At 36.2% G+C, this 14,389-nt stretch overlaps 1 long non-coding RNA gene across 5 annotated transcripts in view; it reads right to left on the reverse strand.

Moving 5' to 3' along the window:
* Positions 1-14,389, reverse strand: part of LOC134483425 (uncharacterized) — a 602,791-nt gene that overhangs the window by 390,080 nt on the left and 198,322 nt on the right. For all 5 annotated transcript variants that reach the window (XR_010060299.1, XR_010060303.1, XR_010060302.1 and 2 more), the window contains one exon: positions 13,242-13,338. This is a non-coding gene — a long non-coding RNA (uncharacterized LOC134483425). The remainder of the gene's footprint in view (positions 1-13,241; positions 13,339-14,389) is intronic.

Raw genomic sequence — 14,389 nt, forward strand, 5'->3', positions numbered from 1 at the left:
TACAACATGCATGTGATTTGCATAAAGTTGATAAGCCCTCACTACTGAGAGAAAAAACTAAACATGATCTCCCATCTCTAACCATGAAGCTATTTCCAATATACAAATGTTTGTAAAGGAGAAATCAATTTAATATGGTAGATTATAGAAATCACATTCATGGAAGGTGTTATTCAAAGTAGTAGACAGCCAAATCATATGAACTCAATGGTAGCTTGACAGTAAATTTTTGAATCCTAATGCTTTGTCTCTCAACATAAAAACATATACATTAGAACAAAGAAGAAAGCCTGCCCAAGTAGATTTCATGATAAGATCATGATGTATACACACAATAAACTTTGTTTGCTGGACATAGAGAATTCAACTTTGAGCCATCCAGGAAAGTTTCTCTGGTGGTTTTCTTTCATAATGCCAGTAAACACAATTCAGGCTCCTTCTAGAAAAAACTAATGGTTTCCTTATCAATTAATAATCTTTATATGCTACAATAATTACTGGCCTGGTAAAATGCACTAAAATTTCAATTGTTCAAAGTGTATTTTGTGTTTAACCAACTATATTATTAATTAGAATTGAGGCCACTTCTACAGGAGAAAATTTAGAAATGATATTACAAAATGGTCAATAAACTTGGCCAGGGAACTTAAAGGTCCTAGCAGAGAACACATTAATGTTGCTTTTGTAAATCTCCATTTTGTCAAATTCCCTTTTAAATATTTCTATTATGTCCTTCAGTATGTGTTGATAATTAATTCAGTTCATAACAAAATTATTACCAATGTTTTTGTATGCACATTGATAAATAATTACATAAAGGACTGTGAATAAGCAACAGTCTGTACTCAGACACAATTGGGAATTCTAAACTTCCCATACTGGGTAAAAGCTAGAGGTCAGGAATGAATGCTATGGGATGCCTCTATAAAAGACTTAACTGTTGTAAACATGGCTTCCTCTGGTTAGGGTTACAAGTGTACCCCTCACAAGATTGAGCACAAATTCAAGAAAGGAAGAAGGAGGACTTCTCAATATTCCAACTCTATCTGCACACATTCTTACTAACATAGATAATGTTACCCATACTAATGGGGTAGCAAGTGTCCTGTTTCCTTAGAAATGTGGTCACTGGTAAGGATAAACAGAACATATTTCTGAAAAATAAAACAACATACAAGAAAATCAGAGGGAGCATCATGTCAAATGGAGAGAAACTCAAAACATTTTCATTAAAATCAGGAACAAGATGAGGAAGTTCATTCTTCCTGTCCTATTCAGCACAATATTAGGAGATTCCTTTGAATAAGATATGATTTTATGCATGAAAGTTCCTAAATGCTTCAGCAGAAACCTGACAATACTGATAGTTACTTTTAGCAATGTAGCAATATAAATAAATTAATGAAAATCCATGTCCTGAAGTAACAAATATTTTGAGGAACAAACCGTAGAAGCAATATCATTTATAAAATATTACATACAATACTCATATAAAATATATAACAACATGTTATGTAAAATACTACATATGTATATATTTGATGAACAATAATATCCTTCACACAAATTAAAAAATAGTGCTATAAAATTTTATGGAAACAAAAAGGATTCCCTATAGAATAAAACTGAATAATAACCAAAGTTCAGGAGATATTGGCATGCCAGATTTCAAAATGTACTATGTAATGCCTACAGTAATAAAAACTGTATTGAATGGTGGTACTCTATTTTTTCTGTATTAATTAACCTCTTTAGAAGCAACAGCCTTAGAAAACCATCAGACTGCTGTTGTCTTGGATCAAAAAAAGCTTGCATTTTAGAAATATTTTTAAATTCTGAAACCCAAATAACATTTTGAAATAAAAACAGTTTATAATGAGTAAAAAAATAGGACATGCCACTGAGGAAATCTGTGATTCAAAGCCTATTATTAGTCTGCATTGTTTCATCTGTACATATCTTAGACCATTCAGTTTAGTGTTTTTATGGCATACATGAGTGTGCTAACAATTGGGTCTCTAGTCATTGTGCCTGTTCCTTTTCCTTTTTTGGATTGCCTTGTCCACCATCAATATAATGCTCTTTGTTTATCTTATTATATTTTATTTTGTTAACGTTTGGTTGTTATCCCTTGGGTGTTCTTTTCCTCATGAGAGACAGAAAGGTAACAAATCTGGAAGGGACAGGAGGTGGGGAGAATGTAGGAAGGGTTAAAAAAATAAGTAAAACTGTGATCATGATATTAAAAAAAGATAAGAATGGAAATGAGAAACTGGGACAAAAATCAATTTTCAGCAAAAAAAATACATCATTTAATAATGAAAAACATAATACAATTCCAAAAAGACTAAAAAGCATACAAACAAACAGAAATAAAAGCAAAGACATAACCTTGTGGATTTATCTAATGGAACATGGCCAATGTCTCCCGAACCAAAACTCCCAAACAACCCCAAAACAAATCTGCATTCTATTTTGCATATTTTATAAATTTCATCCAAATCACCGGATCAAAGCAAAGTACAGATTACATATCCAAAGAAAGTTCTTTCTAATCCACCAGTTTATTGTTGAATCTGGGAAAGATATAAAAATAAAAATGTATTAACAAATAGCACATACGTAAATACACTAAAGTGTTGTCAGACCATTCAAACTGGATCACCTTATGAGATCACAGAAGAAAAAGGTTCATTATCCTGTAACAGTCTATACACTATATGTGAGTATGTGTGTGTTTTGTGCATAGATAGATAGATAGATAGATAGATAGATAGATAGATAGATAGAAAGATAGATAGATAGATAGATAGATAGATAGATAGATAGATAGATAGATAGACAGACAGACAGACAGATAGAGGTTTGTGTGTTTGTATATATATATGGAAGATGCAGCACATTTCCACATGGTTGCAGTTCACACACCTGAATTCACTCTGCCCACTATTCTTTCTTATAGCCATTTTGGAAACCTCTTTACTTCATTATAACTGTCATAACATGAAAACTCATTCTTACCTGATGACCCTAACTATTCAGAAATTTGGAGGTGAAAACCACATGATCTATTGGGTTTTTTCCCTCTGATGATTATCTGTATGTTAACTCTCGAATGTTTTTGTCCCTTCATAATTTTCAGTTTATGGCAGATACCAAGATAGCACTGTAACTTCCTTAATGGGTATAATTATTATGCAAACTCCATATGTGAACTTAAATGTTGTTCTTATTTTCCTGATCGCCATTACTCCCACACACAAACAATCCACAATTCTGTAAGCTCTTTGAAATGCTAATATTCACCCTGTAAAAGATCTGAGCTGAAGTGACAGGGCAGATTGACAGCTCAAGGGGAGGTGCACTGCAGCAAACACAACACAGGACAGGACAAAGGAAACCAGGTCCTGATCTGATAGGTTTCTGATCTGACTGTTCAGAGTCAAAGACTTGAGATTTATAGAATAATCTATCCCAACAAATTTGCAATATATAGTGTGAAAAAAATCATCTCTACCTATTAAACAAATTTATGGCCTTAAGGGAGCTGACCTTGTTTGCTGTATTGCCTTGCAGACCATTCTTAGGGTCGTTAAAACAGGCATCCTTGGCTGCCTCTTCTCTGAATAGGACCTGGTGCACTGAATTAAGTAATCACACTGTCCCCTGCCCCTGGTTTGTGCTAGTGAGCTAGCATAACCCTCCAATCACACATGTGTGCATGGTTGCCAGGCTGCAGAGATTCAAATTCTTTTCTAAAGCTAATGACACAAGGTAGGCAGCCATGAGCTTTAAGTTGTCCTATTGTTAGTATGAAAGTGGGGGCACTTCCTAAACCCCTGTATAAATTGGTCAGGGATAAATTCAAGGCACTTTCTGGGCAATGATGACTACAGGGTATTGAATTATATTCACATTTAGTTCTGTATACAAAGGGAAAAAAAGAGTGCTTAGGAAAACGTAACAAAACTAGGGAATGTACAAAAGAACTAGATACTTGTAATATCAGGAGACATTATTTAAGAAAAGAAGATGCTTCTTTAACAACATTCTGCATTACTCAGGTTTTACTTCATTAGGTGGATCTTTAAAGTTTCCTATGTGTTTATGTAAATGAAGCACTTATCATTAACATAAAGTTTGCTATTTACTAAAAGCTTGGTTTGTCATTCAATGATGATTTTTTCTTCTGTTTTAAATATTGTTCCAATGAGATACTTACTTACTTGTTTGTATTTTAAATAGGGTCTTACTCACTAGATTTTGCTGGACTAGAAACTCACTTGTAGACATGGCTGGCTTTTCACTCAGAGATTTATCAACTTTTCACTTGTAATTGCTACAAGTAAACTCATATGGCACCACAGTTAGCTAGATTTTATTAATGTCAACTAGGTGTGTGTATATATATATATATTCTCTCTCTCCCTTTCTCTCTCTGTTTGTGTGTGTGTGTGTGTGTGTATGTGTGTGTGTGTTTCTGAGAAATAATTTTGCAGAACAGTATTAGTTTTTATAAGCAGAATCATCCCTCAGCATCACTATTCTATTTTAAAACTTGGTGATTCTGATGCCCAATGAATATGCAAAGAAAGTACAAATAAAATGTAGAAAAGCACCTGAATGTTATATGATTGTACATTCAATTATTTTTCAATAACTGTAAATATATTGACTTAGTAATCTCCTTTACTGCAAGACAAAGTATACCTGGAAAAAGGAAATGAAAGAGGAACTACTAAATGTGCTTTGAATTTGGCCAATCAGCACTGTGTACTATAATCAAGGGAGGAAAACATTTGCAAAAATGAAAACGTGATTTTAAAGGAATATGGGAATACTCAGCTTCCTATTCCATAGCAAAGGATTCTATCAGAAGGTATCCCTGTGTGCCTAAATTTGCTTCAATATAGGACTGAGCAGATAAATATGGCAATATATTAATTCATAACATATTGAGAGAAAGCAATGACCACTCTTAAACAGGCTGGGCTACTGCAGATCAATCCCTCTGAAGCTTCTCTCAATGATGGAAATGTTTAAAAGTTGCTGAAAAGGGCTGGGGATTTAGCTCAGTGGTAGAGCGCTTACCTAGGAAGCTCAAGGCCCTGGGTTCGGTCCCCAGCTCCGAAAAAAAGAACCAAAAAAAAAAAAGTTGCTGAAAATACACTGAAAGAAATTCCCAAGTTTTATATTATTATTGTGTGTTTGCTTGTGTATTTATTTATTTTTATTGGATTTTTAAAATTTATATTTCAAATGCTATTCCCTTTCCCAATTTCACAGACATAAGCCTGCTCTTCCATCCCACTCCCCTTCTTCTATAAGGTTGTTCTCCCCATCCACCTGCTCCTGCCTTCACCCCAACATTCCCTTACAATGGGGGTCCAACCTTGGCAAGACCAAGGATTTCTCCTTCCATTGGTGCCCAACAAAGCCTTCCTTTGCTACTTACACAGTTGGAGCCATGGGTCACTTCATGTACAGTCTTTGGGTTGAGGTTTAGTCACTGGGAGCTCTGATTTTTTGGCATTGCTGTTCTTATGGTGTTACAAGCCCATAATTTCTTTCGATCCTTTCTCTATTTCCTCTAATGAGGGTCCTTCAGTTGCTGCTCCAAACTCTGTGTCCATATCCTCTTCTATGATTATTTTTCCCCCTTTTATGAAGGAGTGAAGAAAAAACTCACATTTTATGAGCTTTTCGTTGTCTCTGATTAGTTGAGTCCTCCCTTTTCTCCTCTCTCTCCTCCTCCTTCTTTTCTTCTTTACTTAATTTCTGTTTATGTTCATATCCCTTTTATTTTTTAGAACTTGTGAGACAGTTTCTCATTCTGTAGAATACGCTGGGTTGAATTTTGAAGTAAACATTTTTATTCTATTTTTTGAATGATATGATTAATATGTAAGCCAGTGTAACTCGAATGCATTTAATTTGATTACAAAATGTGAATTTTGCTCTGATCATTAATTATTTTAGTTACTATTAGATTTTTTTTTCAAAATGGAGCAGTCATGTTGGCACATGCCCTTATATCTAACAAGTGAGAGGCATAGGCCGAGAGTCTACTCTGAGTTTTCTTACAGCCAGAATTACATGTTAGAAATTGTTTGTAACAAGAAAAATATATTAATAAAATTCAAATTTTAGTACCAAAATATTATTTCTTCTCTTTTTATATCTCTAGTGGTAAGCAACAGGTTGCTGAATTATATCTCAAACCACAGAGAGGAATTAGAGAGACTTCATGAGTTTTTTCAAAGAGAGAAAGGCATCCCTACAGTTATGTTTTTAGAACAATGCCGCATCTGATAACCTTCCAGAGCCATGATCTAGGAGTCAAATGTTTAAAATTTAGGTAACAATAGTAGACATCTCATTCAAACTAGTGCATTCTACTCCTTGTCACCACATTCTCAAAGCAATTTATAATAAAAATATATAGTATACAAATGTAAAAGGCCACATTATTTTTCATAGAATGAAAACTCCTTAAAAGCTTAAAGAGTTTTTTGAGCCTCAAGTCAATACTTTCAATGTTACCCCTGTAATATCTAAATATAGTTACATATTTTTAGCATACATTGATGTAAAACATATATTAAGTTTTATCTAAAAGGAACTTAGACTGTACTAAGAAATCCTTAAGTGGACTTTGAGTTTCATAGTTTTCTGACCCTACCTACTGGTTGCTGTTGTTCCTTGTGTGTATATTATATCTGCATTTGTGATGAAGGTCAAATTCAAATCTGTTTATGTTAGGCAAGTATAATAACAAAGGTTGAATATCAAACATATATGTCCTTGGATCTAAAAGTCCCACAGCATTTCCACTTCCAAATATTTTACAATCCAAATTCTCTATCAAACTCTTAAGTCTCATTTTGAAAATGGGGCTCCTTTAAAAATGTACTTTCTTATCTCAAGAGGGATGAAGCAAGCAACGATGTGAACAGTGAAAAATCAAACCACAATGGTGTTAATAACTCAACATCTTAATAATGGTGATCCGCTTACTATTTTCTAGTATTTTGAAAGGGTCTGGGTAACATCTCTGAGTCTGCCCTTTGTTGCATATGTGCAGTTGTTCTAAGCTATGACTGACTTGACACCATGGATGCTACTGATCTTGCTGGTCATCCTATGTTACTTGCATCTCCCCACAATGTGGGGTATCTTGCAGCAACTGGGCTGAACTTTATCCAGTAATCTTATCTATCATGTTTTCAAGAGACCCATCTCTTCCACACAGTAACAAACCTCAGCTGTTGTCTACGATGTCTCATTGCTTTCATAACCAGTGCCACTTGGGTGAATCTAGTTCCTAGAGTGTATCAGAGTTAAGACCTCATCATTTTTGGAACACAGTTTCTGCATGCTGACCCTGAGCCATGATTTTCTAGAGACTTCACATCTATGATGCTGGTCCCTTCTTTATAACAAATGATTGATTGTTTAGAGTAAGATGGCCAGCATTTATTACCCAGCCAAGCTATGATTTCCTTCACTTAAGTGGCTCTGTTATTGAAATTTCTGAATTGAAATTTCTTCCAGTACATTCAAGAAACTGGGGAATTGTGGAACATCCTGCTAAAAGATTGAATGTAAAAAAAATGTGTGCTCTTCTTAAGAAAGAGAGAAAGAGAGAGAGAGAGAGAGAGAGAGAGAGAGAGAGAGGTTCAAATTGGTTCAAAACTGATGGTGAGGATGGATTCAAAGTATTCTGGAAACAAAGACACAACAAAACTGTTTTCTGATCAAGAATCCTAGATGGAAATTGAGATTCAATGTTATAGTCCTAAAGCAGGAGCTATTACCTTCATGGATGCACAGAAATTTAAGGCTGTGTAAGTTATTGAATAAAGGCCATGGCTGAGAAGTGTTTCCCTGTGCTTAGGCAGGTTTAATGATCAGGATACAGGTAAATGTGTTCGTGAAAAATTCAGTGTGAAGGATTGTAGGGGCTGACATTGGGACAGAGGACAGAATGAAAAGAAGAATGTGCATCTGAGAACTTAGTAAAAAGTTATTTTTGATAGAGCTCTTGGCCAGGTGATAAAGAAATGGAAAATGCTACAGAAGTGCTACACAGAGCAGTTTAAGGAGATTCTAAGCCTATTCTTCTAATACCATGAAGGTGCTTGGTGCTTCAAAGACAAGAGAGGCTGCTTTTAGATGACTATTTCACTATCAGTGAAGAGCACTATGTCAGGAGCATGAACGCTATCCTACACCTATTCTATTCTCAGCTTGTACTTCGATGAAGTGAAGGCCAAGTCAATGCCCTTAGAGGAAAAGATCAACATTTCAATTAAGTCATAAAATATCAATGTTGGACCTTTCTAGCTCAGCTGGATTGCAATACCTTTAAGTAATGTCAAAAATGTGATTCCCAATTACAAAGTAAAGAAGAGGGTACTTTCTTCACCATCTGAAGAAACATCAACTAATAACCTAAATCTGTCCAGTCTTATGTCAAAAATGAAGAGAAATTACAATCAATAAAGAGGCATGTATAAAATCTGATAGTGAAAGTTAGATTTTTAAAGTAGCTCAAAACTCAGCTACAGGATCTGACTCAGGAAGACAGATTGTTAAAAATGCAGGAGAACTGGTTAGAGAAACTGACCCTCCAGCTTATCACCAGACTGAGTAAATGAGTAATGGGTTTTGTTCTGCCCCTTTGATGTTTGTTCAATGCTCCTTTGGCCCTCCAGCCATTGTGTCCTGCAGAGAGTATTCTAGGAAACCGGCTGGCCAAGCCTAACTAGATGTGTATCAGATGCAGATGCTTCATCAACTCTGACAAACATTTACCCAAAAGGACAATCAGGATCTGTTCTCAGGAGAATGAGAGCTTGACCTTTCCCCTCATTTAAACCCTAGAGTCTTAAGAGCAATCCTGAGACTTTGAGAGTTTCCCCTTGCAACATTTTTGGTATTTCCTTTTGACATCACCCCATCTCCTGGAGCTTGTGACTTCGTCCTTTAAAGAGCCCTTCTCCCAGCCACTCAGGTTCGACACCTCTGTCTCCTGCGTGGGATATGTGTCTGCCCGGAGATCTCCTTAATAGGTTTCCATAATAAACCTTGCCTTTGCTTATAACATCTAAAATGGTCTCTCTGTGTCTGGGGTCCGCAACTTCCTGAGACTTGAGAAAGGGTCTCTCTTCGGGGATCTTTCAATGGCAATATAAATTTTGCTTTTATTAACTATTTTATTAGCATGTTGAATAAAAATATTATTCAAAAATAATCTTAGAATTTCCATACCGCTCCTTGCCAGGTATACAGTATGCTCATGAAAAAACAAAACAAAACAAAACAAACAACAATTAATACTTTGTGCTGTTTTTCTAGAAAAAGGATGGTGGTCAAATGCATTGAATCATGCTTGCCCTGAAATCATAGTACATCAAAGTCAGTGCATTACTAATGGACCATCTAGGCCATCTATTGAATCATCTCCTCAGTCAACCAGTAGAATACTTCTGTAGAAAAATTTCAACCTACCTCATGAAATCCAGAATATTCACTGAATAAGTATATATTAATGAAACATCAAACTACAGTTTATTATGTTTTTCAAAAGTATTTTATGGCCTTAAAACCCAGCATCATAGGACACTGTTATTAGGACAAAACGGTACCCGACAGATTTGGAAAAGATCTTTATCAATCCTACAACCGATAGAGGGCTAATATCCCAAATATATAAAGAACTCAAGAGGGCTGGGGATTTAGCTCAGTGGTAGAGCGCTTACCTAGGAAGCGCAAGACCCTGGGTTTGGTCCCCAGCTCCAAAAAAAAGAACCAAAAAAAAAAAAAAGAACTCAAGAAGTTAGACTCCAGAGAGCCAAGTATCCTTGTTAAAAATGGGATACAGAGCTAAACCAAAAATTCTCAAGTGAGGAATATCGAATGGCTGTGAAGCACCTAAATAACTGTTCAACATCCTTAGTCACCAGGGAAATGCAAATCAAAAAAAAAAAAAAACAAAAAAAAAAGAAACAAAAAACAAAAAAACAAAAAAACCCACTGAAATCCCACCTCACACCAGTCAGACTGCTTAAGATCAAAACTAAGGTGACAACATGTGCTGTCAAAATGTGAAGAAAGAGGAACACTAATCCATTTTTGGTGGGATTACAAACTGGTGCAACATTGGGAAATAAGTTTGAAGGTTCCTCAGAAAATTGCAATACCTGAGGACCCAGCTGTACCGCTCCTGGGCATATGTGGACATGGTGCTCCAATGTACAACAAAGACACATGCTCCACTGTGTTTGTAGCACCCCTATTTATAATAGCCAGAAGCTGGAAAAAACCCAGTTGACCTTCAACAAATGAATGGATACAGAAAATATGGTACTTCTACACAATGGAAGGCTACTCAGCTATCAAAAAATATGACTTCATGTAATTCACAGGCAAATAGATGGAATTAGATAATATCATCCCCAGTGAGGTACCTCAATCATAAAAAAATAAAATAAAACAAAACAAGCAAACAAACAAAACTAGACAGTATATGCACTCACTGACAAGTGAATATTAGGTCTAAATCTCAGATTACCAAAGATAAAATCCACATACCACATTACATTCAAGAAATAGATGAGTAAAGTTTGGATGTTTCAGGCCTTCTTAAATAGGGGGAATAAAAATATTCATAGGAGTTGACATGGAGATAAAGTTTGCAGCAGAGATGGATGTAGTGGCCATTCAGAGCCTGCCCCACCTGGGTATCCAGCCCATATACATTTATCTACCAAACCCACACAATGTTGCTGATGCCAAGAAATGCATGCTGACAGGAAATTGATGTAGCTGTCTCCTGAAATGCTCTGTCAGAGGATGACAAATTCTTAGGCAAATGCTGACAGGCAACCAATGAACAGAGAATGGGGTACCCATTGGAGGAGTTGAAGACAGGATTGAAGGAGCTGATGTGGTTTGCACCCCATAAGAACAACAATACAAAACAAGCAGACCTCCCAGTGACAAAACCACCATACAGAGTACACAGGGATACACCCATTCCTCCAGCTTCATATGTAGTAGAGGGTTGTCTTTTTGGGCACAGGTGGGTTGAGAAGTCCTTGGTCCTTCTACGGCTGTACCCCTCAGCGTAGAGGAATATCAGGGCCAGGAAGTTAGAATGGGTGGGTGCTTTGATAGGCGAATGCCCTCATCTAAGAAGGGGGAGGGTATGAGTTAGGGGGATATGAATAGGAAACCGGGGTAGGGGATAAAATTTGAAATGCAAATATCAAATAATAATATCCAATTAAAAAGCTTTAAGAGGAAAATTATGCAAATTTCAAAGACAATTATTTTGGAAAAGTATTTTATTGTTTGCTACTGTATATAATTGTTTGAAAATTTTTTATGGAGCACAGGTCTGAAGAGGATAGGAGAGTGAGCCCTCAGCTCCCCTCTGACTTGCATAACAGATCATGGGAAGCAAACATATAGGTGATATTAATTGAACATAGTTTTTCTGAAGGAGTATTAGTAATTTTAACTATTGAGAAATTCTTTGGGGGAAAGGAAGTTATTGTAATAATGCTCTGTCACATTCCTCCTCTCCCCAAATGCTTTGTTTTTATGAGCGTGCCTCTCCACATATTCATCCACTTCTGCCTCACCAATCTATCCTTATCCTATGGTGGAACATCAAGACTCCAAGGGCCTCTGTTGATGTCAGATAAGGCCATCCTCTGCTACACATGTATCTAGAGCCCTGTGGAACTCCAGGTAGACTCTTTGGTTGGTAGTTTAGTCTCTGGTAGCTCTGGGTGGTCACTTTAATTCACATTCTTCTTTCTATGGGGTTGCAATCGCCTTCAGCTCCTTCAGTCCTTCCCCTAGCTATTCCATTGTGGTCACCAAGGCTCAGTCTGATGATTGGCTGTATTTGCAACTATTTTGGTTAGGTGCTGATAGAACCACCCAAGGAACAGCTATATCAGGCTTCTGTCAGCAAGTGCTTCTTGAAATCAGCAGTAGTGTCCGGGTTTGGTATCTGCAGACGGAATGGATCGCTAGATAGGGCAGTCTCTGGATGGCCTTTCCTTTAGGTTCTTTTCCATTTTTCCCTATCTTTCCTTTTGTCAGGAACATTACTGGATTAAATTTTTTTAGAATGGTGGGTAGCCCAATCCCTCAACTAGGGGTAATGCCTATCTACTGGTGGTGGTGTCTAAGGTTCTATCTGCCCTTTGTAGGGTGTTTCTGATAAAAAAAATCCATGTTTGGTCCTGGGAACCTCTTGTTTCCCTGGTGTCTGGGGATTTTTAGTAGCTATCCCGAGTTCTGCAGTCCCCACTGCTAATATTTCTATTCGGTTTCCTAACCATCTGCATTTGTCTTCTATCCCTTCCAATAACTGATATTGTTCCATCTTTTCCCTCTCCCTCCACTCTTCCTTCCAGGTCCCTTCCTTCCTCTATCTCCTGTGACAATTTTCTTCTCTCTTCTATGTAGCATTGAAGCATCCACATTTTGGTCTCCTTCTTTTTTACCCAGATATCCTCAACACTGTGTCCATAAACCATTGAATGAATAATGAAAATATGGTACATTTACACAATGAAATGTAACTTACTTCATGAACCGATAAAGTCATTGAACTCTTACTTAAGTGGATAGAACTAGAAAAAATCATACTGAGTGAGAAAAATCATCCTGAGTGAGGTACGTAGCACCCAAAAGAAAAATTTATATGTGATCACTTATAACTGCTTGTTACGTTTTAATCCTTACAAATGTATGTAAGAATCCTTAAATCCTCAGAGGTAAGATGTAGAGTGAGGAACTAGAAATGATGGAAGATTTTCCTGAGTAAGTGAAAACATATTAAATCTGGAGAAATGTGGTATAATGTGATAGTTGAATGGGAATATTAAATGCAGAAGTGGAGGAAAGTGGGGTAAGGGACATAAGAATCTGTGGACTTTCTGAAGAACGTTATAGAATAGTACTACAGTAGAGGCTCCTTAATATATACTATGTTAATGGAATATTCTTAAAATACATCACAAAATAATTGGGAGAGTAGAACTTGACTGCCATCTCTCACTACTGAAGCCACTCCAGTGCCATGTATGGGTCACATCTATTTGAGTTTTAATGACTGAGGTCACACAAAAATTCTGAAACAACTTACATTCCTACCAACATCATTGGTTGCTTTTCAGAAACTGATGGTAAAGCAATATTGGTGAGACAACACTTACCTATCTCATTGAACATGAAGAATTAAAGTTGATGACTAACTGGAGCATTCACTCCTTCTCGACAGTGTTCATGGATTGGAAAATTTATTCATACTTCCTGAGGAGAAAAGGAAAGATGAACATAGCTGAAATCCTTCAATTTACAAGGAGGGCAGTCTACAGTGTACATGGGTACAATAGTTGTACAAACGTGGTGAGAGTAATTTAAATTATTTGACTGGATTCAATGCCCAGTCCATGAGACACATTCCTGATGAAGTTTATATGCCAAAGAAAAGAGATGTAAGTAGATTGTGGATCAAGGCACATACCAAACACCATTTTTTTCTACAAAAGTAATGTAACAATGTAAGGAATCCTAATAATATTCTGTTATTCCCTTTAGTATATTGCTCAGCCATGATCACAGAAGCTACTATCTGTTATTGATGGGAACAAAAGCAGACACATAACTGAAAAATGTGTATAGAGTAAGAGAAATTTGGTAACTCAGTCATAAATGCAAATTCTCTATCAAAACTCTTCCTTCATCTCTCATGGATCTTTGTGTTGGAGGAAAGCTAAGAGAAACTGGGAATGGAAAGAATGTAACAAAGGAACCAATGTCTTTCAGATGTAACAAGGGGGGCAGTCTACAGGGTACATTACTGAGAGAAAGAACAAATGTTCATAAATAAGAAATTATTTTAATAAGGTGGAGTCTGGCTGATTATAGAAATCACATTCATGGAAGATTTTATTCAAAGCAATAAACAGCCAAATCATATGAACTCAATGGTCTTTTGACAATAACTTTTTGATTCCTAATGCTGTGTCTGTCAACAAAAAAAACAGATAAAATTGAACAAAAGAGAAAGTAGGAAAGAGCCTCAGTTTATCCCAGGAGATTTCAATATAAGATCATGATATATACACACAATAAGCTGTCTTTGCTGGACATAGAGAGTTCAGTCTTGTGCTATCCAGCACAGTTTCCCTGGTGGTTATCTTTCATAATGCTAGAAAACACTATTCAGTCTCCATTAAGAAAAAAAATAATGGTTCTCTTATCCATTCATAATCCTTACATGCTACAATAATGACTGGCTTAGTAAAATGCATTAACATTTCAATTGTGCAAAGGGAATTTTGTGCTTTACTGACCACAT

This window comes from Rattus norvegicus, chromosome 1 (assembly GCF_036323735.1).
Source record: "Rattus norvegicus strain BN/NHsdMcwi chromosome 1, GRCr8, whole genome shotgun sequence".
Lineage (NCBI taxonomy): Eukaryota > Metazoa > Chordata > Mammalia > Rodentia > Muridae > Rattus > Rattus norvegicus.